Below are 26,959 nucleotides of genomic sequence, written 5' to 3' on the forward strand. Positions count from 1 at the left end.
AATTTAGAAAAATTTATATCCTGCTTTTCTGCGGTGCAATGATCTCAGTTTTGGGGAGCAAGTAATGAAGGTAGAAATTGATTGACCTTATTATAATATGTTAACAATATAAGAAATTCTTAATTTTCATATTATTTTCTGGCTAAAGTTTCAATTTTTACCATTTCAATTATTATCTAAGTAATTTCTAATGTTTTAAAATGCATATTTGTATTAAGTGGTCCATTTACTTTTATATCATTTAAATATATATTACCTGCTCAAAGATACCTGTGGAATAATCTTCACAGTGTTGCAGTTAATACTGCTATAAGATTGTGGGACACTTCAAACTATTTACAATTCCAGCTTCAAGCTGGATTTGATACCTTTTGATTTTCTGATAGTTGTGAACATACCTGTCACATTTGATTGCAAAATTTTCGAGTTTGTGGCCTATTCCTAAATGTTTTAGTATAAGTCATCGGCCCTCTAAATTCTTGGCCTCATCCTAGACTTTTTGAATTAGAATCTGTGTTTTCACAAAATCCCTAGGTGATTTGCATGCATGTTAAATTTTTGGAAGTCCTACTTTCAAAAACTGAATCCACTCCATTTAAATGGATCTCTTATCTGCAGGTTAAGCGCTAGGTGAAGGATAGGATTGTTTCATGCAGTACTAACAAGTATTCAGTGATGATTACCTTTCCTAGCATAGGTATTTAAAAACCATTTTATTATAAAAAATATAAATCATATACAGTTGTAGAAATAAAATTACGATCAACTCTCCGTGTACCCTTTAACCAGCTTCACCAATTATCAATGTATAGTAAAACATGTTTCATGATTATTTTGAAGTAAATCTCATTCTTCACATTATTTTATCCATAAACAGTTCTGTAAGTGTCTTTAAAACAAAAAGACCCCCTTATTTTGACACGGCCAAACATGACTAAATAAACTGCGAAATTATTCCATAACATCATTAAACATGTAGGTAGTGTTCATGTTTCCCTAATTATACATGACAGTGCATGTCTTTGGGCTGTCATTTCCTTTTATGCGTCTTTGTTTGAATCAGGGTCTAAATAAGGTTCATCTGTTGTGGCTTTATATCTTTTGAGTCTCTCTCTTTCTTTAAATTTAATCTTTAGGTTTCTCCAAAGAAAGGTACTATTCAGAGCATTTTACAGAAGAGTAAACTTGAACTCAGAGAATACCTAGAATTGCTCAAGGTTAAGTAATGGCAGTGCTAGAATAAAAACTAGGCCTGTCTGCCTCAATTGATCCTTCCCTATAGTATGTTGAAGCCCTTGCATTGTCTCTACTTTTATTTCTTCACTCTCTGTTTAGCCTGTTGACTTCTCACTTTCTTATTCATCTTAAAAGATGTTTAATACCCTCACATGTCCATCATGAAACCCCACATTTGAAATTTTAGACTGTTGATGACCCAGATACACCTAAAAAATGATGTCACATCCCGCCAACAATATTGCAGAATGAAGAAAAAAGTTCTTTGTTTTTCTCTTTTCTTGCTTCTTTGAATGCTTGTTCACAGTAGGAAGTTGTCTCCCAAGGATAATTTGTAACTATGAACAGCAACTGTTGCCAGTGCTATACTAAGGCTCTGTAAATCTTCCCCCAGTATTCTAGAGGTCTACAGTTTCCCCACATCCTGGTAGAGCTATATTACACCTTATCTTTATTCACCACCTCAGAGCAGACGGTGCTTATAAATGCACAATGCATAGACATTCTTGCAGGATGCTGCGTCATTCCTGGAAACTGTTTAATTCTGCCTTTAATATAGAAAAATAGCTTTTACTATAAAGATTCATAATAGCTTTTTCTGAGCTCTTAAAAATGTAATATTATTATATGGTTGTGTTTTAGGTGGGAGAATTAATAAACATCGTGGAAAGGACATGTGTGATCCTTTTGCCTTACAGCTTCCTTCCAGTGAATTCTACAAGTCCAACTGACTGCAGAAGTCTGAAGAAAAAGGTATTGTATATATACATTTTATTTCATTTATATTGTTAAAAGATAAGACTATTTCTCAAATAGTTTCCTAAGCATCTTCATAGCAAGCTTTCCTAGTCTGTAATTCAAATTTTGAAGGCTCCATTTTAACTTTATTGTAATAGCATCCACGTAATAGAACATCATTTTACCAATTAAAGAAAATGATCAATTGTGATGTTTTTCAGCTTTATTATTCAATCCTGAGATTAGATATTGAAATTTGATATGCCGAATATTTACTCAGCAGTACTTTCCGTTAATAAAATTATTTAGAAACTGCTATATTCTCCAAATCCTCACATTGCAATAGGTCATGAATTTCTATCCTGCCCTCTAGTTCCTTAATTCATTAAAGAATTAAGTATTAAAACACAAGTGAAAAAAAAATGCAGTTCATGCCTGCGCTTAGCTTGCTGTCTCTCTTTACATTTATCTCTGCTCTCCCTGCTTTCTAATGCCTATTAGAAGCACAAAGCTGGTGAATTCTTTCAGCATGTTGATAACGTTTCCATGAAAGAACAATCTGACACACACTTCTCTTAGAGAATATCAGTATAATGCCTTTCTTTTATTTCCTAGGTACTTACTCTTGTACCACTGCATGAGAACTATGAAAAATATATTACACATTTATGTTTATCCTATTTAATGAAAGTTGAAATTTCAGTATTATATTTCAAAACTCTCAAATTTAAATGCAGTAACAATGTCAAGGGCATAAAATTTCATGGCAGCCACTAATGTTTTTGCTACCCCTAGTGTTTACAAAGGAAGATTCTGTATTTCAAATATGAGCTTCATCAAATCCCGGACATAGAGCTTAAATTGGCACTGATTTATGAAGCCAAGGGAAAGGCTTGGCTTTGGGTGCTGCAACAGATGTCAGATGCCTATTTGAGCAAAGGTTGATCACAGGCACTCTGGAAAGCAGCAGAGTCCACGTGCTCATTGTCCTCCTGGCACTGACTGACCAAGGTCATGTTGGGGATAGAGAACAGATGATGCACTTAAATTACCCACTCATAAAAATGTAAAGAGCTGTCACTGTTCGATCTGTAACAACATTTTTACATAGAAAAATGATGGGTCTGCACTTAATGGTTTTTTCCTCCCAGAAAGAAAACTTTTCTTATTACCACATTAAATAATAAATTCAAAACAAATCATTGTACCATGTAATTTTATGCTTTAGTGAAGTCCTTGAATTCACAGTAGTTCTTAATTCAAATTATATATAAGAATCACCTGGAGAACTTAAAATCATACTAGTGCCCAAGCTTTATTCCAGAACAATTATATAAGAATCTCTTGAAGGCGGTAAGAGTGGGTAGGGCAATCTTCTAAAAGTTCCCAGGTGATTCTGGAGTGTATATAAAGAGAATAGTTTTAGGGATCAGATTACCAGACTGAAAATCCAGACTCTTAACACTTTGTAGCTCTTTGAATTCCCCCAGAATACTGGGGGAAGATTTACAGAGCCTTAGTATAGCACTGGCAACAGTTGCTCTTCATAGTTACAAATTATCCTTGGGAGACAACTTCCTACTGTGAACAAGCATTCAAAGAAGCAAGAAAAGAACTTTTTTCTTCATTCTGCAACATTGTTGGAGGGATGTGACATCATTTTTTAGGTGTATCCAGTTACTTAAAACTCCTCAAGCCTCAAGTTCTACATTTATAATGTGAAGATATGGATCATTTATTAAAACTAAGTGAGGTGATTATGTAAAATGCTTAATGTTTTGCCTAGTAAATAATAAGGCTTTCTATATGTATGTTTTTTGTTAGTGGTATTTTTATTACTATAGACTCTATTATTATAGCTTGAACTATACTATATATAACCTCATTCTTGAAATACGATACAATCTATTTTACAGAGAAGCTGAAGTCGTTCTTCTAAAATGTAAGCCTGCTCTTGTGGCTGCTCTGAACAGATTCATCTGGCGACTTTGCAGCCCTTGTGAGCACAAAAGTGGAAGTCCTTAGGATGGTCTACGAGAGCCTTCTGGTCAGTTCTGTCATTTTTCTGGTTTCAACTCTCCATTGGAAACCATTTTCTCATGCTACACCTGCAGCATGGGCTCCCTTGCTGTTCTTCAAACCCACCAGGCATGCTTACTGTGGTACTTTGAAATTGCATGTACCTCAGAAAAGGTCATATTATTTTAATCCATTCCAGTGGGTGTAGACCTATTGTAGGTGAGACCTTTTGATTAGGTTGTGTCAGTTAAAATATGGCTCATCTCATTCAAAGTGGATCTTAATCCTATTACTGGAGTACTTTAAAAGAGAATAAAAGACACACAGAAAACACAGAAAAGCTCACAGAAGATGCACCAGAGAAGTCAAGAGACAAGAATACACCCACAGAAGTTGAGAGGGGAAGCCATTGAAGCCAGAAGCTGAAAGCAATGAAACTCAAGAGAGAAGGGCCAGCAGACACAGGCATGTACCTGAACATGTGGCACAAGATTCTGGATCGCCAGAAGCCTTTCTTCAGGAAGAAGGTATTGTCCTGTTGATGCCTTAATTTGGACATTTTCACAGCCTTAGAACTGTAAATTGTAAGCTAATAAATCCCCATTGTTAAAAGCTAGTATATTTCTGGTATATTATATTCTGGCAGATTTAGCAAACCAAATCACTCCCTATGATCTTTGCTGAGTGTTACAGCTTGAAAGTACCATGTACCCCAGAAAAGCTATGTTTTAATCCTAATTAAAGACCCAATGTTGGGGGGAGGGTATTTCATTTAATCCTAATTCAACACTGTAGGTTGGGAACTTTTTATTATATTATCTCCATGGAGATATGCTGTGCCCAATTGTAGCTGTGACTTTGATTAGATGGAGGTGTGACTCAACCCATTCCGGGTGGGTTTTGATTAGTTTACTGGAATCCTTTAAAAGAGGAAACAATTTGGAGAGAGACAGAAATGACAGAACAGATGGAAACTTCAGTGCAGAACTGACACAGATGCCAACACTTGGAGAACAGAGACATGAATGTTTGGAGAAGCTTGAAGCCCAGTAGACATTGCCATGAGATGTTAAGCAAGCTTGAACCCAGAAAGAGCCAAGGCAAGCTGAGAGATGAAAGCCAGCCATGGAGAAGCAAAGTGAGGAACCCCCACAGGAAAAGAGGCTGAAATTAATGGAGCCCAGGAGCAAGTGAACAGCAGATGCCAACCACATACCTACCTAGCTGACAAAGACATTCCTGACCTATCAGTCTTCTTTGAATTAAGGTATCATTCCCTGGATTCCTTAGTTTGGATGTTTTTATAGCTTAGAACTATAAACTTGCAACTTGTTAATCCCCCCTTTTAAAAGCCATTCCATTTCTGGTATGGCGGCTTAGAAACTAGAACAGGTTTTGATACCAGAGAAGTGTGTTGCTGCTGTGGTTTGCAAATACCAAACATTCTGGATCAGCTTTTCAAATTAATAAGGGGAAGACACTGGAAGAATTGTGAGGCATTTAATAGGAAAGGCATGAAATGCTTTGAATGTAGAAATGTGGACTCTAAGGATACTTATGATAAGGCTTTAGACAGAAATGATGAATGTGTCATTGAAAACTGGAAGGAAGGCATTCTTTGTACATGGAAGGCCAAGCTTGAGGTTGATGAGCTTGGATATTTAGCAAAAGAAATTTCCAAACTAAATATGGGAAATGTGAAAAAATCTAATCAATTGCTAGATTTTTGGTGGAAATGAAATGGATGAAAATAGTGGTGGTTTGTATGTGAGGAAAGGAAGGGGTTGATCCCTGACATACATTCTAGGAACTGACATGGAACCAGCTGGGAAAAGCATCCTCATATTAAAATTAAATAAAATAATGGTGGGGAAAATATACTGGGTTTTCTTGCTAAGCACTATTTTTATCTGATTTGATATCCTGAGAACTATAGCACTTAATGTTCTCTGAGACATTCTGGATTTAAAAGAAAACCACATGGGTAAAGGTGGTAGGAATTGGGGTTTAAAGAATCATAGTATTAACTCCAAGTCATCAAAGATCCAATATATATAACAGGCACTGTTAAAGATAGGTCGCATACAATAAATACTTTCCAACAGTTCTAAAGACAAGGCTTATCAAATCCACTTCACATATTAAGACACTGAGTCTCTGAGAGTTTGGGAATTTTCCCAGGTTCATATGACTGGTATGTAACAGAGCTGGGGCTAGAATTCTGCTCTGAACATACTTTGTTCCACACCTCCCAGCCCGGGGCAGCCTTTCTTCCCCCTAATTTATTTATCTTTTCATTACTCCATCAGATTTCTCAGGATTGATTACTCTATCAGGTAAGGAAAATAAAAATAAGGACCCTGTTTTAGTTTGCTAAATGCTGCTGGAAATGCAATATACCAGAAATGGGTTGGTTTTTATAAAAGACTTTATTAAATTACACATTTACAGTTCTAAGGCCTTAAAAATCTCCAAACTAAGGTTTCCAGAGAAAGATATTTTGACTCAAGATAGGCCTATCTGGGAAGGCATGTGACCGGTGTCTGTTGGTACTTTTGCTTCTGGTTTCAAACAGCTTCCCCAGGGGCATTATCTTTCTGCATCTCCAAACATCTTTGTGTGCATCAGCTCTGTAGCTTTTTCCAAAATGGTTCCCTCTTAAAGAACTCTAGTAAGTGACTCACCTTGAATGGGTGGAGACACATCTCCATGTAAATCAACTAATCAAAAAATCCCACCATACAACAGTAAATCAGAATTAAAGAACATGTCTTTTCTGGGGTACGTGACAGTTTCAAATTGGCACAGACCATGTGGCCAAAATATTACATACAGAATTAAAGAAAGAGTGTGAACATGAGAATTGAAACACAATTTGGTGATAATATATAGGTTTCATCTACATCTTATGTCATGTGACTAGCCCTTGTTATTGAATATGAGCAAAAAGATTATTTTCAGCTTACAGGCTAAGGAATTTGAGAGTATGCATGCCTACTCCATTCTTTTACTTCCATTCAGGAGCAAACATGGAGACTCTATGTTGAGATGGAACTATAAGGCAGAAGCAGACTGGGGCCTTTGGTTATCTGCTAGAAGAGTTCCCATACCAACCGCATCAGATTATCTGTCCAGAAAAATAAATGTTGTTTATCAACAGATGAATGGATAAACAAAATATGGTATGTAGACACAATGGGGAATAGTGTCCAGCAGTAAAAAGGAATGAAGCTCTGATACATGCTACAACGTGAATGAACCTTGAAGGAATCATGTTAAATAAAATAAGCTAGACACAAAAATGCAAATATTGTATTTTCTCACTTATATGAAACATCCAAAAGAAGAAAATTTCATAGAGAAAGACAGCAGATTGCAAGTTATCAAGGTGCAGGGAAAGGAGGAAGTTGGAATTATTGCCCACTGGGTGCAGAAACTCTGTCTGAGGTGATGATAAAGTTGGGCTAATGGATACTGGTGATGGTAGCATAATATTGGGGATCCAATGGATTCTACTGAATTGTGCATTTGAAAGTGGTTACAATTTGAAATGTGAGTTTGCAGCTCTTTGACTGTAAGCCAGTTACAGTTACTATGATAAAATTTTTAAAAATAAAAATAAATATTTGTTGTATTAAGTCATTCAGAATTCAAGTTTTACGGGTGTGGTAGTTAGATTCATTTGTCAACTTGGCCAGGTGAAGGCACCTAGTTCTGTTGCTGTGGACATGAGCCAATGGTATGTGAACCTCATCTGTTGCTAATTACATCTGCAGCCAGCTAGGAGGCGTGTCTGCTGAAATGAATGATGTTTGACTTAATTGGCTGGTGCTTAAATGAGAGAGTGCAACATAGCACAACCAAGCAGCTCAGCATACCTCATGTCAGCACTCGCAGCTCAGCCCAGGCCTTTGGAAATGCAGAGAGAAATCACCCCCGGGGAAGGTTGTTGGAACCCAGAGGCCTGGAGAGAAGGCCAGCAGAGACCATCCTGTACCTTCATAAGAAAGAACCTCAGTGGAAAGTTAGCTGCCTTTCCTCTGAAGAACTAACAAAATAAATCCCCTTTTATTAAATGCCAATCCATCTCTGGTGTGTTGCATTTCTGCAGCTAGGGAACTAGAACAATGGGTTTCATCAGGTAGTAATTTATTTTTCTGGTTAATACACAATTGTTTGTTAAGCATATGTAAATACTTTAAAACAAAGACCCTAGAGTACATATTTGCATTGCAAAAATGTAATATACATAATTCCCTATTCTTCCCTTTGTATGTTCCCCCAAATTCATTCTCTTTCCTCAAAAGTAAACATAATTAACAGTCTTTTAAGCATTATTTAAAAACGATTCTAATATTTCTAACTGCTATGGTTTGCCAAACCCCAACCAACATTATTCCTCTTAACCCTAAAGAACACTCAGGGCTCTACAAAAGTTGCATGCACTAGTTTACTTTTCAGAAGCCTAAAGCTTCCAGATGGTTCCTAGGCCAGATAAGTCCTGAAAGCCAGAGGTGCCAGTCTCTCCAAGAACATCAACCAGTTCTATCCCCCTATCCCATATTGTTGACACACTTTTCAATGTATAAAAAAATGTTAGAATGGGCATAGCCCAAACATTCCTAAAGATTAGGATAAGTTTCAAAAGAGAAGGAGGAATTATATCATAGAAAATAGGATTTAACAAATGAGTATGACTACTGAATCATTATACTGATATTTCTTTTTAGACTCCAGTGTCTTGGAGCAGCTAGAAGGAAAAACCTGAAATTGTGAAACTGTAATCCAAACCAAACTTTGAAATGTGTTCTATAATTACTTGTTAAAATATATGTTAAAATTTATTGCTTTTTGAATATATGTTATGTTTCACAATAAAAAATGTTAAAAAAGAAAAGAAGCAGAAACAGATGATTCTAAGCTTTATATAACATGGATATACTATGAAATATACTATGATTTTTTAACTTAGTGGATAAAGATGTGCATATGATTATTTCACTTGCCTTTTTCTTTGAGAAGCACAGCTTTGATCTGTAAAATCAGGTGCCAATGAACAGGGCCAGACAAGAAAATTTCAGATATTAATGAAGAGGTTTTTAAGAGTCTATGAAAGAGACCATATACAAAATAAACCCAAGTCAGAGACCCCAGTGAAGAATGACAACCAGGATTCTGAGTGGACAAGTCTACTGGATGAAAGGAACAGAGACATTCCAGACAGCCCACTTTACCTTAGAATGCTTCTACCTACTGTCAGGCAGAGTAGACCTAGCTCCTTTGAAATATCCTGTGATGTTACTGAAAGATTGTGGAAGAGCTACATCTCCTCACAGCCCTGGAGTTCATGCACCCTTGTCAGTGTTCCAGGGCTGAGCGCTATGTTGAAGCCTACTGGAATGGGTATTTCTTCCCTTGTGGACAAGGGAAGAAATTCCCTTTACCTGAGTTTGGGGCTATGTGAATGTTTGTGATTGGTGAGTATTGACAGACAGTTGTGATAGGCCAGGATTACCATGAAAAGAGGAAGGTGGTATGCATCTTCAAGGAGAAAATTAGAGGGGAAATACCCTGGTCAGTAACGGTACAGAAAAAGAGTGGGGTTGGACATGTCTTCTGAAACAATCCAGTCTTCAAGTCAAACTGCCTTCCATGATAACTTTACAACTAAAAACACTTCGCAGTTATTCCTTAATATCATCAAACATTCAGGCAATGTTCATGCCTTTGATTTTCTTATGATTGAATGTGAGTTTTTGTTGTTATCATTTATTTTTTTCTTTTTTAAGTTTCTTTATTTGAATCAAGATCTATAAAAGTTTCATCCATTGTGATTTATGGTATTTTTTTCATTTCCCTCTTTACCCCTCTTTCTTGTTTAATCTCCAGTTTCCTCCAAATGAAGTTATTCTTCATCCTAGTTTACAGAGGAGGAAACAGGAACTCAGAAATTATGTAAAATTGCTCAAAGCTACATGACTAGTAAATGGCAGTGTCAGAATTAGAACCAGGACTCTCCACCTCAATTGATCCTTCCTTATATCATGTTGCTGCCCTTATAGTGCCCCGTTTTTATTTTATTACTCTCCATGTTTAGTCCACTGACTTCCTGCCTTTGTATTCATTTGAAAAAAACATTGGAGCCTCACATATCCTTTTTTAAACACAATTTAAATCTAGATTCTTAGGGACTCATACATCCCCCAAAATGTTGTCACCCCTTTCCCAAAATAAGTTTCAGAAAGAAAGACAAAGTTTTTTATTTTTGCTTAATTTCTTACTTGTTTTAAGACACCAGTCCCCTAATGATTATTTTTAACTACAAAGATCAACTGCTGTCATTGCAATCCTGAAATCTTCTGAATTCACCCCAAGTTCTGGTTGCAAGCAAGGTTACTGCCACATTATGGAAGGGCTACATTTTCACTTTATGTTTCTCTAATCACTTAGAACTTATGTTTATTAGAAATGTACAATACATGGAGTCCTTGCACTATGCCAAGTCATCTCTGGAAACTAGTTCTGTCTCTAATATAGAAACTGAACTTTATTTTTTAAATGATTTAACGTAATTTTTATGAACTTAAAAAATTGATATTATTATATGGCTTTGATTTAGATTACTGAATTAATATACGTAGCTGAAAGGACAATTATGACTCATTTGCTTTTGGCTTACTTCCAATTAAAAGTTCAAGTCCATTTAATACAGTTGTGCTCTAGAAGAAGGTAGGGTTTATGTACATTGTATTTCATGTATTATGTTGATGGATGGGACTATTTTTCACATAGTTACATAACCATCCTCATAATGAGATTTTCCAGTAGGTAATTAGATTTTGGAATGCTCCTTTTTAAATTTATGATATCAGCATCTCTGTAGTAGAACATAGTTTTACCAATTAAAGAAAAGCTGTCAATGATGACACTTTTTAATATTTTAATTTTCCAATCTTTACATAAAAATTGAAATTAAGTATACAAAATATTTACTCCATAATGATATCATGGAAATGGTGGAGTAGGGATTTGCAAGAATCACTCCCTCCAACTGAAACATCATTAAGCTGGCAAAAACTGTTGGGATCTACTTTTATGGAAATCTGTAATCGAATCAAAAGCTTAGAGCAACTAGGTGAGTGTTCAATGAAGAAAGAAGCTGCTGAATTCAGTATGAAAGCATTGTGGTATTTTTGATTACCTACCTACCATTTCTTACTTCCCTGCTTAGGGATGTGGGGACTATGAGCCATTTTTCTGGTTCAGCTTGCTGGAAAGATAAGCACAAAAGCAAAAATAAATAAACTGTTCTTTATCAAATTAAAAACTTTTGTGCGTCAAGGGACAGTATCAAGAAAGTAAAAAGGCAATTCATGGAACGGGAAAACTTGGTAAATCATATATTTGATAAGGGTCTAGTAACCAGATTATATATATGTGTATATGATCTCTTATAACACAACAATAACAAAAACGACAAGCAAATTAATTTAAAAATGGGCAAATGACTTGAATAGACATTTCTCCGAAGAACATATACAAATGGCCAGCAAGCACATGAAAAGATGCTCAACATCATTGGTCATTTGGTCCCCAAATGCAAAATAAAACCATAGTGAGCTATCACTTCACAGTCACATTGATGGCTATAATAATAATACTAGTAATAATGGAAGAAATAAAAAGGGTTGATTAGGATGTGGAGAAATTGGAAACCTAGTTCATGGCTGGTACAACCGTGGAAAATATTTTGGCATTTTTCCAAAATATTAAACACAGAATTACCATATGGCTTCACAATTCCACTCCCAATTGTTTACCTAAAAAGACTTGAAAATGAGTTCTCAAACAAATACTTTACACAAATGTTCACAGCAGCACTATTCACATTAGCCGAAAGGTGGAAACAACTCAAATGTTCATAAAATGATGACTATATAAACAAAATGTGGTATACCCATACAACAGAATAATATTCATCCATAAAAAGGAATGAAGTACTAATATATGATCCAACTTGAATGGACCTTGAAAATAATGTGCGAAATGAAAGAAGTCAAACAAAAGGGTCATATGTAGTATGGTTTCATTTACATGAAATATCAAGAATAGGTAAATCCATAGAGACAGAAAGCTGATTGCTCTTTGCCATGGGCTGGAGAAACAGAATACTGAATGACATTTTTTGTGTGTATATGCTATGTGGTGCAGGTCACATTTTATCCTTTTTCCACATGAATATCTTGCCTTCGCTATTACAACATCATTTGTTGATTTTTTTTTTTTGAAAGTGCACATGCCGGGAATCAAACTGGGGTCTCCCATATGGCAGGCGAGAATTCTACCACTGAACTCCCCTTGTACCCCCCCCACCCCGAGAATGTCTTCTAAATGGGTACTGTGTTTATTCTTAGTTGATATAATTTTTTTGAGGGGGGGGTAAATAAATGTAGGTGTTGTTTGTACAACATTGTAAGAGTACTAAATGCCACTGAATTTTTCATCTCAAAATGGTTAATTTTATGGTTTGTGAATTTCACCTTAATAAAACAAAGAAATGCAAAACAAAACAAAAATCCAGCACAACGGTCAACTTCTTAAATGATTTGGTAATCTCTATTCTCTAGAAATGTATATATTGCAATATAACCTATAATTTTATCCTGCCCTATAGACCTGTGCTGGTTGGAAAGGAAGTATGCCCCCTAAGAAAAGCCATGTTTTAATATAAATCCTATTTCATAAAGGTAGAATAATCTCTATTCAATACTGTATGTTTGAAACTGTAATGAGATCATTTCCCTGGAGATGTGATTTAGTCAAGAACGGTTGTTAAACTGGATTAGGGGATGACATGTCTCCACCCATTTGGGTGGATCTTGATTGGTTTATTGGAGTCCTATAAAAGAGGAAATACTTTGGAGAGTGAGAGATTCAGAGAGAGCAGAGAATGCTGCAGCACCACGAAGCAGAGAGTCCATGAGCCAGTGACCTTTGGAGATGAAGAAGGAAAATGCCTCCTGGGGAGCTTCATTAAACCAGAAGCCAGGACAGAAAGCTAGCAGATGACACCGTATTTGCCATGTGCCCTTCCAGCCGAGAGAGAAGCCCTGACTGTGTTCACCATGTGCCATCTCACTTGAGAGAGAAACCCTGAACTTCATCAGCCTTCTTGAACCAAGGTATCTTTCCCTGGATGCCTTTGATTGGACATTTCTATACTTGTTTTAATTGAGACATTTTCTCAGCCTTAGAACTGTAAACTAGCAACTCATTAAATTCCCCCTTTTTAAAAGCCATTCCATTTCTGGTATATTGCATTCTGGCAGCTAGCAAACTAGAACAAGATCCTTCATAATTGACCCTCAAAGAATTAAGCATTAAAACATAAGTGAAAGCAATAAAAAATCATTTTTTTACAAATTCATCAGCTACCTACACTGACTCAAGAACAAATGTAAGATCTCCACAGACCAATAGCAAGTAAAAAGATTGAATAGGTAATAAAAAACCTCCAGCAAAGAAAAGCCCAAGTCCAGATGGCTTCATAAGTGAATTTCATCAAACATTCCAAGAAGGATTATCACCAACTGAAGAAGAGGGAACACTTCCCAACTCATTTTATGAGAACAGCATCATCCCAATAGCAAGGCCAGATAGAGATACAAGAAAAGTATAGACCAATGTCTCTTTTGCATTTAAATGCCAAAATACTCAACAAAATACTAGTAAATTGTATCCAATGACACATTAAAAGAATTATATATATGGTAGTTCTTGCCTGTCCCTGACTGGGTGTCTTTCTCTACTCTCCTCTGCTTTCTAATGTCTATTAGGGAAAAAATTGCCATTGATCTTTTTTTTTTTTTTTCAGCATCTTGATAGTGTGTCATTGAAGAACAAATTAACTAAAACTCTTCTTAAGGAACATTACGAAAATGCATCACTTTAATTTCTAGGGACCTACTCTTGAATCACTGATTTAGAATTGCTGGAAATGTGCATTATCATCATTATTACTATAGACTATTATTATGTCTTAAACTCTATTTTATATAATTTCATATTTGAAATATAGTGCAATCTATTAACCACAGAGCAGCTAGAGAGATTCTCCTAAAACCTAAGCCTTCTTTCATAGCTCCTTTGCTCAGTTTCCTGTATTCAATTTCCCAGCACACGCCAGAATAAAAACTTAAGACTATATACTAGCTTCTGGGGGAAGTTGTAAATATAATTAAAAAAAATAATAGCTATTCAGATATACAGCTGCCGAAAAATTAAATAAATATTTGTTTATACTCATTCTCTAAATTTTTTCTTATACTAATTTTTTAACCACATTATTTATAACTGGCATATTTCTCCAGAGATAGTATATAAGAACTGTTATTAAATTTGAAGAAGAACTGGAAGGCTTTTGGAACTTATTTTAAATATAGTTAACTGAAGACAAATTATGAGAATGAGTTTAATAGCCACAGAAGACATATCAACAGTATAAGTGTTATATTCAATATAACATTTTCCCTGTATCAGCTGATGCCAGCATGCCATAGTTTCACTGGAAAGCTTTAGGATTGCCCAGCTTTGTGTGTTCAGTTTGTACCTGCTTGCATTCACTTGCAATTATTTATGAAGCCATAACCATTGACATTCTAAGTCACAGAGTTCATGAAGTCATTTATCGACCCTCAACAATTATCTTGCCATGTACATTTATGTGTGCATTTGTGGTATTTTTGGCATGCGCAGTAGATGTTTGAGGAACAAAAAGAAATATTACACACTACTCAAGTTATAAATCAGGAAGAAAGAGCCAGAATGGCAGGCAAGGCTGGCGCCATGGCCACTGCATTTTCCAGTACCACATCCATTGCCTTTTCTTGCCCCTACTGAGGTTTGAGGTAGATACTTTACTTTGCGTTTTAAAGCAGTGTTAAAAGTAATGGAGAGGCAGGTTGACCCTGGAGGGAAAGTAGTTTATAAACATCTCTGTTTTCCTGCTCAATATGAGTAACTTGGCTGTTAATCCTTTTATTTTTCTGTGGAGTTATTATTCACGTTTTCCTTTTAATATAATATTTAGCTTTAGAATCTACCTTTATAAATGCTGTTGATAACATATATTCTATTGTTTATGATGCTTAAGAGTAAGAATTTTGCAACTTTATTAAGCATATTTAGATTTCGTCAAATTCTTTGTTTACATCAATTATTATGATAATATGATTTTTTTTTCTTAGAGTGTTGATGTGATGGATTACATTGATTAACTTAGAATATGGATCCAGCCTTGAATACTTGGAATAAATCTCACTAGATCATGGTGTATATTTCTTTTTATATGTCATTGTATCGGATGGTAATAGTTTTAAGTATCTTTATTTTTTTCTCATGAAACGTATTTGTATGTAGTTCTCCTTTCTTGCAACGTTTTCATGTGGTTTCAATATTTGGTGATATTAACTTCATAGAATAAATTAGTATGTGTTCCCTCTGCTTCTATATTCTGAAAAATATTGCAGATAATTAGAATCATTTCTTTCTTAAATGTTTGAGAGAATTCACCAGTGAAACAATCTGGTCATGGTATTTTTTTAAAGACTACTGATTCAATTCCTTAATAGGCTTATGCCTATTCAAATTCTCAGTTTTTCCTTGTGTGAATAGTTAATACTGTTTATGTTTTTAAAAGAATTGGTATACTTCATTTAAGTTATCACATTTGTGAGCCTAGACTTGTTCATAGTATTCCTTTATTATCTTTTCATATCCATGGAATCACTATTGATAATCCTTCTTTCATTTTTAATATCGTTGCCTTCTCTCTTTGTTTTCTTGTTTAACTTCGTTAGAGTTTTTTCAATTTTGCTGTGCTTTTCACAGAAACTGATTTTGGTTTGGTTGATTTTCTCTATTGCTTTCCTGTTTTAAATCTCATTGAGTCCTGTTCCAATTTTTTCATCCATTTTTTAATTTCTTTTCTTCTACATGTTTTATGCTTACATTATTCTTTTTTCTCTAATTTCCTAAAGAAAAATCATACTATTGATTTTAGATCTTTCTTCTTTTCTAATATGTGTATTGACTTTTATTAGTTTCCCTCTAAGCACTGCTTCCTCTGAATACCAAAAATATTAATTGTATATTTAGTTTTGCTAGTTTTTAAAATATCCTAAATTTATCTTGTAATTTCTTCTTTGACTTATTTGCTATCTGGAAGCCAATTTTTTAATATCTAAATATTTAGAACTTTCCAACAGTGTTGCTGTTATTGATTTTAACTTAAATTCCACTGTGGCATGAGAATATACTTTTTATGATTTTACACTTTTAAAATTGTTAATGTATGTTTTATGAAACAGACTGTGTTCTATCTTGCTGATTGTTCCATGTGAATTGGAAACAAATATGTATTCTGCTGTTATTGGATTGAGTAGTCTATAAATATCACTTAGATCATGTGGATTAATAGTGGTGTTCAGGTAAATTATATCCTTAATGATTTTCTGCCTGCTTCATATATCATCTACTGAAATAGGGCTGTGAAGCCTTGAAACTTAACTGTTTCTCCTCACAGTTCTATTATGTTTGCCCTCATATATTATGATGCTCTGTTTTTAAGTGCATACACATTAAGGGTTGCTCCATCTTCTTGGATAATTGATCCCTTTATCATCATCCAATGTCTCTTTTTCTGTGTAACAATTGTCCTTGTTCTGAAGGCTGGGTTACCTGAAATAAATATAGCTACTCCATCTTTATTTTGATTAGTGTTGTAGTATATATTTTTCCATCTCTTTACTTTTAACCTATCTGAGTCTCTACAATGTATTTCTGTAGACAGCATGTAGTTGGGTAATTCTTTTATACACCCACTCTGACAATCTCTGGTGGCTCTAGACCATTCATATTTAAAGAGATATTCATAGAGTTCAATTAATAGCTATGATGTTTGTGACTTTTCTATTTATTGTACTTCTTTGATTTTTATTTTTCCTTCTTTTCTGCTTTTTCTGATTTTAATTAAGCATATTATATGGTTCTATTTTCTCCCCTTTCTTAGCATACAATTATACTTATTTTGAATAGTTTAGTGCCTTCCTTAGAGTTTGTAAATACTATTTAAATTTATAACAAATCTAAGTTATGAATAACTGAAAATAACATTCTACTGCTTCATGTGTAGTAAGGGTAACTTATCACAGAGTATTCTCAATTCCTACTACCATCCATTATTACATTGTTAACATGCTTATATTCATTCCATAACCATACCGTGCATGATTTCTATCATTACTTTAAATGAAGAATTGTATTATAGATTAAGAATAAGAAAAATGAAAGATTTTTTTTACTTACCTTTCATTTATCCCTTCCCCAATTTTCTTCCTTTCTTTATGTAGATATGAGTTTCTAACCTTTATCAGTTTCTTCCTTTCAGAAGACCTTCATTTAACAGTTCATACTGAAGGTCAGCTGGAAGTGAATTTCCTCAGATTGTGTTTGTCTGGGAAAGTCTTTCTCTCTCCTTAACATGTTTTACTCTTCAATTTGCATTCTAATAACATCTATACAATGCAAAATTTCCCCTTTCACCTACATTAAAAACACAACTCCATACTGTTAATTATTTTCACAACGTTGTGCTACCATCACCACCATCCATTACCAAAACTTTTACATCATCCCAAATAGATATTATGTACCAATTAGGCATTAACTCCCTATTCCCTTTCCCCACAATGCCCCAGATAAACTGTATTCTAGTTTTTAACTCTTTAAGTTTGTTCATTTCAGTTATTTCATATCCCTGAGATCATAAAATATTTGTTCTTTTCTGTGTGATTTATTTCATTCAATATGATGTCTTCCATCTTCTCACCTGTATCAGAAATTCATTCCTTTTTGGCTAAATGTTCTATTGTATGTATGTACCACATACTGTTTATAGATTCATTGGCTGATGGACACTTAGATTGATTTCGTCTTTTGGCAGTTGTGAATAATTTTGCTATGACCATTGGTGTGAAAATATCTGTTCAAATACTTACTTTAATTTCTTCTGGGTATATACCTTGAAGTGGAATTAATGAGTCATATGGTAATTCTATGTTTAACTTTCTGAGAAGCCCCCAATCTGTTTTTCACAGTGGTTGCATCAATTTGAATCCCCATCAAAATTGAAGTAGTATTCCTATCATCCAAATCTTCTTCAAAATTTGTTATTTTCTATTTTTAATAATAAATATTCTAGTGAGTATGAAAAGATATCTCATTGTGATTTTGATTTGTCTGTCCCAAATGATTAATGATGTTGTGCATTTTTTCACATGCTTTGGGGACATTTGTGTATCTTCTGTTCTAATTTGCTAGCTGCTGGAATGCATACCAGGAACAGAATGGCTTTTAAAAAGGGGAATTTAATAAGTTTCTAATTTACAGTTCTAAGGCTGAGAAAATGTCCCAATTAAAACAAGTCCAAAGAAATGTCTAATCAAAGGCATCCAGGGAGAGATACCTTGGTTCAAGAAGGCCAAGGAATTTCAGGGTTTCTCTCTCAAGTGAGAAGGCACATGGTGAACACAGTCAGGGCTTCTCTCTTGGTTGGAAGGGCACATGGCAAACACAGCATCATCTGCTAGCTTTCTCTCCTGGCTTCCGGTTTCACGAAGCATCCTGAGAGGCGTTTTCCTTCTTCATCTCTAAAGGTCGCTGGCTGGCGTACTCTGTTTATCTTGGTTATGTCGTTCTGCTCCACTCTCTCTGAATCTCCTCATTCTATAAAATGTTTCCTCTTTTATAGGACTCCAGAAACTTACCAAGACGCACCCAAATGGGTGGAGACATGTCGTCACCTAATCCAGCTCAACAACCACTCTTGACTAAATCACATCATTCAGGGAGAGGATCTGATTACAGTTTCAAACATACAGTATTGAATAAGGATTATTCTACCTTTATGAAATGGGATTTTGATTAAAACATGCTTTTCTAGGGTCCATACATCCTTTCAAACCAGCACATCTTCTATGGAGAAATACCTATTCAAGTCTTTTGCTCATTTTTTATTCGTTTGTTTGTGGTTTTGTTGCTGAGTTGTATGGCTCTATATATTCTGGGTATTGAAACTTTATCAAGTTTATGGTTTAGAAATATTTTATCCCATTCTGTAGGCTCTTTTTATTTACTTTGATGAATGAAAGTTGCTTGTGCTTTTGGTATAAAGTCAAAGAAACCATTGCTAAACAAGGTCCTGAAGCTGCTTTCTTATGTTTTCTTCTAGGAATTTTTCAGTTTCGGTTTTTTTATATAGGTATTGGATCAATTTTGAGGTGATTTTTGTATATGATGTAAAGTTTATGCCCCCGTTCATTCTTTTGAACATGGTCATTCAGTTTACCCAGCACTGCTTGTTGGGGAGACTATTTTTTATGAATTGAGTGGACTTGGCACCCTTGTCAAAAGTCAGTTGGCCATAGAAGTGAGGGTTTATTTCTGAAATCTCAATTTGATTCCATTAGTCTATATGTCTGTCCTTGTGCCAGTACCATGCTCTTTTGATTACTGTGGGTTTTTAGTAAGTTTTATAATTAGTACTTGTGAATCATCCAAATTCTTTCTTCTTTTACAAGAAGCATTGTTTATTCAGGGTCACTTACGCATCCATATACATTTTATGGCTGGCTTTTCCATTTCTGCAGATAAGGCTGTTGGAAATTTTTTCTTAATATGTTCATTAATCATTCATGCTAGAGGTGCTTTAATTATTTGTCTTTTTAAATATCCTAGATTTTTTTTGGTAATCTTTGTTTTTTTTTTTATCCTATTTCAATAATTCTGTTTTAATTATATTCATTTTAATTTCTCTGTATTTGTTCATGTTTCCTTTCCTAGCTTCTAGAATGGAATTTTTAACTCACCTATTTCAGTCTTAAGTACATTAAAGGCAACAGATTTTCCTAAAAATATTGCTTCTTCATTGTTTTACAAATTTTAAATTCGTAGGGAAGATGAATATCTGAATATAGCCAAAAAGGGGAGAGGGAGAGTAGTGAGGGCCTGAGTGGTTAACACCAGATTTTAAAATATTGCAAGGTAAAGAGAAATCTGTCTCACACCATATTCAATAATAAATTTTAGGTGGATTATTGATCTAAATATTCAAACAAATATTAGGTGAAATTTTCAAACAATTTTTTATAGCTTTGGGAATTTATCTTTTTTTTCCCAATCTTTGGTTTACACACACAAATTTAGAGGTATCCTGAGTGACTAATGATGATGTTTATAGATTTCAAAAATGTTCTATTCAAAAGAACAGTATAACAGTTGTAATAAAATATCACTGTGCTTTTACTGTTTCCAACAAATACAACAAAATCCTTTGGAAACAAAACTGATCACACTGAAGATCTATTGGATTAAAAAAGTCTCCCAAAAGGAACAACAAATAATGGTTCTCTTTTTCTTGTATGATTTTTCCCCCTCAGCCAGTTATTCATCTTTGATTAGACATTTTTTCTACTTCGTTGTCTTTTTTTTTTTTATTAATTAAAAAAAGAATTAATAAAACAATTAGAAATCATTCCAATCTACATGTACAATCAGTAATTCTTAATAACATCACATAGTTGCATATCATAATTTCTTAGTACATTTGCATCGATTTAGAAAAAGAAATAAAAAGACAACAGAATAAGAATTAAAACAATAATAGAAAGAAAAAAAAAAGAAAAACAAAAACAAAAAACCTATACCTCACATGCAGCTTCATTCAGTGTTTTAACATAATTGCATTACAATTGGGTAGTATTGTGCTGTCCATTTCTGAGTTTTTATATCCAGTCCCGTTGTATAGTCTGTATCCCTTCAGCTCCAATTATCCCTTCTCTCTTTTTTTTTTTTTTTAATTAACGGAAAAAAGAAATTAACCCAACATTTAGAGAGCATACCATTCTACATATGCAATCATTAATTCTTAACATCATCACATAGATGCATGATCATCATTTCTTAGTACATATGCATTGGTTTAGAAGAACTAGCAACATAACCGAAAAAGATATAGAATGTTAATATAGAGAAAAAAATAAAAGTAATAATAGTAAAATCAAAACAAAACAAAACAAAACAAAACAAAACAAAAACCTATAGCTCAGATGCAGCTTCATTCAGTGTTTTAACATGATTACTTTACAATTATGTATTATTGTGCTGTCCATTTTTGAGTTTTTGTATCTAGTCCTGTTACACCGTCTGTATCCCTTCAACTCCAATTGGCCATTATCTTACCCTGTTTCTACCTCCTGCTGGACTCTGTTATCAAGGACATATTCCAAATTTATTCTCAAATGTCTGTTCACATCAGTGGGACCATACAGTATTTGTCCTTTAGTTTTTGGCTAGACTCACTCAGCATAATGTTCTCTAGGTCCATCCATGTTAATACATGCTTCATAAGTTTATCCTGTCTTAAAGCTGCATAGTATTCCATCGTATGTATATACCACAGTTTGTTTAGCCACTCTTCTGTTGATGGAGATTTCGGCTGTTTCCATCTCTTTGCAATTGTAAATAACGCTGCTATAAACATTGGTGTGCAAATGTCCGTTTGTGTCTTTGCCCTTAAGTCCTTTGAGTATATTCCCAGCAATGGTATTGCTGGGTCGTATGGCAATTCTATATTCAGCTTTTTGAGGAACCGCCAAACTGCCTTCCACAGTGGTTGCACCATTTGACATTCCCACCAACAGTGGATAAGTGTGCCTCTTTCTCCGCATCCTCTCCAGCACTTGTCATTTTCTGTTTTGTTGATAATGGCCATTCTGGTGGGTGTGAGATGATATCTCATTGTGGTTTTGATTTGCATTTCTCTAATGGCCAGGGACATTGAGCATCTCTTCATGTGCCTTTTGGCCATTTGTATTTCCTCTTCTGATAGGTGTCTGTTCAAGTCTTTTTCCCATTTTGTAATTGGGTTGGCTGTCTTTTTGTTGTCGAGATGAACAATCTCTTTATAAATTCTGGATACTAGACCTTTATCTGATATATCATTTCCAAATATTGTCTCCCATTGTGAAGGCTGTCTTTCTACTTTCTTGATGAAGTTCTTTGATGCACAAAAGTGTTTAATTTTGAGGAGTTCCCATTTATTTATTTCCTTCTTCAGTGCTCTTGCTTTAGGTTTAAGGTCCATAAAACTGCCTCCCGTTGTAAGATCCATAAGATATCTCCCAACATTTTCCTCTAACTGTTTTATGGTCTTAGACCTAATGTTTAGATCTTTGATCCATTTTGAGTTAACTTTTGTATAGGGTGTGAGAGATGGGTCTTCTTTCGTTCTTTTGCATATGGATATCCAGTTCTCTAGGCACCATTTATTGAAGAGACTGCTCTGTCCCAGGTGAGTTGGCTTGACTGCCTTATCAAAGATCAAATGTCCATAGATGAGAGGGTCTATATCTGAGCACTCTATTCAATTCCATTGGTCGATATATCTATCTTTATGCCAATACCATGCTGTTTTGACCACTGTGGCTTCATAATATGCCTTAAAGTCAGGCAGCGCGAGACCTCCAGCTTCGTTTTTTTTCCTCAAGATGCTTTTAGCAATTCGGGGCACCCTGCCCTTCCAGATAAATTTGCTTATTGGTTTTTCTATTTCTGAAAAATAAGTTGTTGGGATTTTGATTGGTATTGCATTGAATCTGTAAATCAATTTAGGTAGGATTGACATCTTAACTATATTTAGTCTTCCAATCCATGAACACGGTATGCCCTTCCATCTATTTAGGTCTTCTGTGATTTCTTTTAGCAGTTTTTTGTAGTTTTCTTTATATAGGTTTTTTGTCTCTTTAGTTAAATTTATTCCTAGGTATTTTATTCTTTTAGTTGCAATTGTAAATGGGATTCGTTTCTTGATTTCCCCCTCAGCTTGTTCATTACTAGTGTATAGAAATGCTACAGATTTTTGAATGTTGATCTTGTAACCTGCTACTTTGCTGTACTCATTTATTAGCTCTAGTACTTTTGTTGTGGATTTTTCCAGGTTTTCGACGTATAGTATCATATCATCTGCAAACAGTGATAGTTTTACTTCTTCCTTTCCAATTTTGATGCCTTGTATTTCTTTTTCTTGTCTAATTGCTCTGGCTAGAACCTCCAACACAATGTTGAATAATAGTGGTGATAGTGGACATCCTTGTCTTGTTCCTGATCTTAGGGAGAAAGTTTTCAATTTTTCCCCATTGAGGATGATATTAGCTGTGAGTTTTTCATATATTCCCTCTATCATTTTAAGGAAGTTCCCTTGTATTCCTATCTTTTGAAGTGTTTTCAAAAGGAAAGGATGTTGAATCTTGTCAAATGCCTTCTCTGCATCAATTGAGATGATCATGTGATTTTTCTGCTTTGATTTGTTGATATGGTGTATTACATTAATTGATTTTCTTATGTTGAACCATCCTTGCATACCTGGAATGAATTCTACTTGGTCATGATGTATAATTCTTTTAATGTGTTGTTGGATACGATTTGCTAGAATTTTATTGAGGATTTTTGCATCTGTATTCATTAGAGAGATTGGTCTGTAGTTTTCTTTTTTTGTAATATCTTTGCCTGGTTTTGGTATGAGGGTGATGTTGACTTCATAGAATGAATTAGGCAGTTTTCCCTCCACTTCGATTTTTTTGAAGAGTTTGAGGAGAATTGGTACTAATTCTTTCTGGAACGTTTGATAGAATTCACATGTGAAGGTCCTGGACTTTTCTTTTTAGGAAGCTTTCGAATGACTGCTTCAATTTCTTTACTTGTGATTGGTTTGTTGAGGTCATCTATGTCTTCTTGAGTCAAAGTTGGTTGTTCATGTCTTTCCAGGAACCCGTCCATTTCATCTAAATTGTTGTATTTATTAGCGTAAAGTTGTTCATAGTATCCTGTTATTACCTCCTTTATTTCTGTGAGGTCAGTAGTTATGTCTCCTCTTCCATTTCTGATCTTATTTATTTGCATCCTCTCTCTTCTTCTTTTTGTCAATCTTGATAGGGGCCCATCAATCTTACTGATTTTCTCATAGAACCAACTTCTGGTCTTATTGATTTTCTCTACTGTTTTCATATTTTCAATTTCATTTATTTCTGCTCTGATCTTTGTTATTTCTTTCCTTTTGCTTGCTTTGGGATTAGTTTGCTGTTCTTTCTCCAGTTCTTCCAATTGAACAGTTAATTCCTGCATTTTTGCCTTTTCTTCTTTTCTGATATAGGCATTTAGGGCAATAAATTTCCCTCTTAGCACTGCCTTTGCTGCATCCCATAAGTTTTGATATGTTGTGTTTTCATTTTCATTTGCCTCGAGGTATTTACTAATTTCTCTTGCAATTTCTTCTTTGACCCACTCGTTGTTTAAGAGTGTGTTGTTGAGCCTCCAGGTATTTGTGAATTTTCTGGCACTCTGCCTATTATAGATTTCCAACTTCATTCCTTTATGATCTGAGAAAGTGTTGTGTATGATTTCAATCTTTTTAAATTTGTTAAGACTTGCTTTGTGACCCAGCATATGGTCTACCTTTGAGAATGATCCATGAGCACTTGAGAAAAAGGTGTATCCTGCTGTTGTGGGATGTAATGTCCTATAAATGTCTGTTAAGTCTAGCTCCTTTATAGTAATATTCAGATTCTCTATTTCTTTATTGATCCTCTGTCTAGATGTTCTGTCCATTGATGAGAGTGGGGAATTGAAGTCTCCAACTATTATGGTATTTGTGTCTATTTCCCTTTTCAGTGTTTGCAGTGTATTCCTCACGTATTTTGGGGCATTCTGGTTCGGTGCATAAATATTTATGATTGTTATGTCTTCTTGTTTAATTGTTCCTTTTATTAGTATATAGTGTCCTTCTTTATCTCTTTTAACTGTTTTACATTTGAAGTCTAACTTGTTGGATATTAGTATAGCCACTCCTGCTCTTTTCTGGTTGTTATTTGCATGAAATAGCTTTTCCCAACCTTTCACTTTCAACCTATGTTTATCTTTGGGTCTAAGATGTGTTTCCTGTAGACAGCATATAGAAGGATCCTGTTTTTTAATCCATTCTGCCAATCTATGTCTTTTGATTGGGGAATTCAGGCCATTAACATTTAGAGTTATTACTGTTTGGATAATATTTTCCTCTACCATTTTGGCTTTTGTAATATATATATCATCTGATTTTCCTTCTTTCTACACTCTTCTCCATACCTCTCTCTTCTGTCTTCTCAGTTCTGACTCTAGTGCTCCCTTTAGTATTTCTTGCAGAGCTGGTCTCTTGGTCACAAATACTCTCTGTGACTTTTTGTCTGAGAATGTTTTAATTTCTCCCTCATTTTTGAAGGACAATTTTGCTGGACATAGGAGTCTTGGTTGGCAGTTTTTCTCTTTTAGTAATTTAAATATATCATCCCACTGTCTTCTAGCTTCCATGGTTTCTGCTGAGAAATCTACACATAGTCTCATTGGGTTTCCCTTGTATGTGATGGATTGTTTTTCTCTTGCTGCTTTCAAGATCCTCTCTTTCTCTTTGACCTCTGACATTCTAACTAGTAAGTGTCTTGGAGAACGCCTATTTGGGTCTAATCTCTTTGGGGTACGCTGCACTTCTTGGATCTGTAATTTTAGGTCTTTCATAAGAGTTGGTAAATTTTCAGTGAAAATTTCTTCCATTAAGTTTTCTCCTCCTTTTCCCTTCTCTTCTCCTTCTGGGACCCCCACAACACATATATTTGTGTGGTTCATATTGTCCTTGAGTTCCCTGATACCCTGTTCAAATTTTTCCATTCTTTTCCCGATAGTTTCTGTTTGTTTTTGGAATTCAGATGTTCCATCCTCCAAATCACTAATTCTATCTTCTGTCTCTTTGAATCTATCATTGTAGGTATCCATTGTTTTTTCTATCTTTTCTACTTTGTCCTTCACTTCCATAAGTTCTGTGATTTGTTTTTTCAGTTTTTCTATTTCTTCTTTATGTTCAGCCCATGTCTTCTTCATGTCCTCCCTCAATTTATCGATTTCGTTTTTGAAGAGGTTTTCCATTTCTGTTCGTATATTTAGCATTAGTTGTCTCAGCTCCTGTATCTCATTTGAACTATTGGTTTGTTCCTTTGACTGGGCCATATTTTCAATTATTTGAGCGTGATCCGTTATCTTCTGTTGGCGTCTGCGCATTTAGACAGATTTCCCTGGGTATTGGATCCAAAAGTTTGGAAGATTTTCCTGTGAGATCTCTGGGTTCTGTTTTTCTTATCCTGCCCAGTAGGTGGCGCTCGTGGCACACGTTTGTCTGCAGGTCCCACCAGTAAAAGGTGCTGTGGGACCTTAAACTTTGGAAAACTCTCGCCGTCCGGGGGGTTCGCTAGCCGAAGCGGCTTGAGCCGGCCCGGGGTCCGAACGCAGGGAGGGTTGCTGGTCGCCGCAGCCCAGGAAAGAGCACGTCCGAATTTCCTAGTCGTCCCTGGGTGACAAGCATGGCGGGAGGGCGCCAGCGGCAGCGGCCCGCCTGAGAGACTGCACGTTCCCCGGGAGTCACGGGTTTGGAAGGGGCCTCACCCCCCATCACCGTTCTCCGCGGCCTGGGGGTTTCTGATCCAATTCTCTCAGTTGGTCCGGGGGGCTGCGCGTGGTGTGGGCGCCAGCCGCCTTGGTTTCAGGAGACCGCCTCTCCAATTCTCCCAGCCGGCCCGGGAAGGGGGAAGGGAGTAACTCCGGCCGCTTGCCGCCCCGCCTGGTGAAGCCCGCGCCCCTCGGTGATCTCACCCAAGCTGCTTCTCTCAGCCAGCCAGCCGTTCCAGGATGGGGTACGCTGTCTTTTTTTTATCTCTGTTGTGGCTTTGGGCGCTTTCTGTATCGTTTCTACTCCCCTAGTAGCTGTCCTGGAGAAGAAACTAAGATCCGTGCGTCTTACTAAGCCGCCATCTTCCAGGAAGTCCTTCGT

At 35.4% G+C, this 26,959-nt stretch overlaps 1 long non-coding RNA gene across 2 annotated transcripts; it reads left to right on the plus strand.

Annotated features, from left to right (window-relative positions):
• Window positions 1–1,677: 1,677 nt before the first annotated feature.
• Window positions 1,678–7,551, plus strand: LOC143670541 (uncharacterized). Of its 2 annotated transcripts, none has more exons than XR_013169394.1 (3): window positions 1,678–1,989; window positions 3,891–4,520; window positions 7,015–7,551. It is a non-coding gene; the product is annotated as an uncharacterized LOC143670541 (long non-coding RNA). The 2 variants fall into 2 exon arrangements; XR_013169395.1 differs by having other exon boundaries at window positions 3,891–4,021.
• Window positions 7,552–26,959: the final 19,408 nt, after the last annotated feature.

The sequence above is a fragment of the Tamandua tetradactyla genome, chromosome X (genome assembly GCF_023851605.1).
Source record: "Tamandua tetradactyla isolate mTamTet1 chromosome X, mTamTet1.pri, whole genome shotgun sequence".
Taxonomy (NCBI): Eukaryota; Metazoa; Chordata; class Mammalia; order Pilosa; family Myrmecophagidae; genus Tamandua; species Tamandua tetradactyla.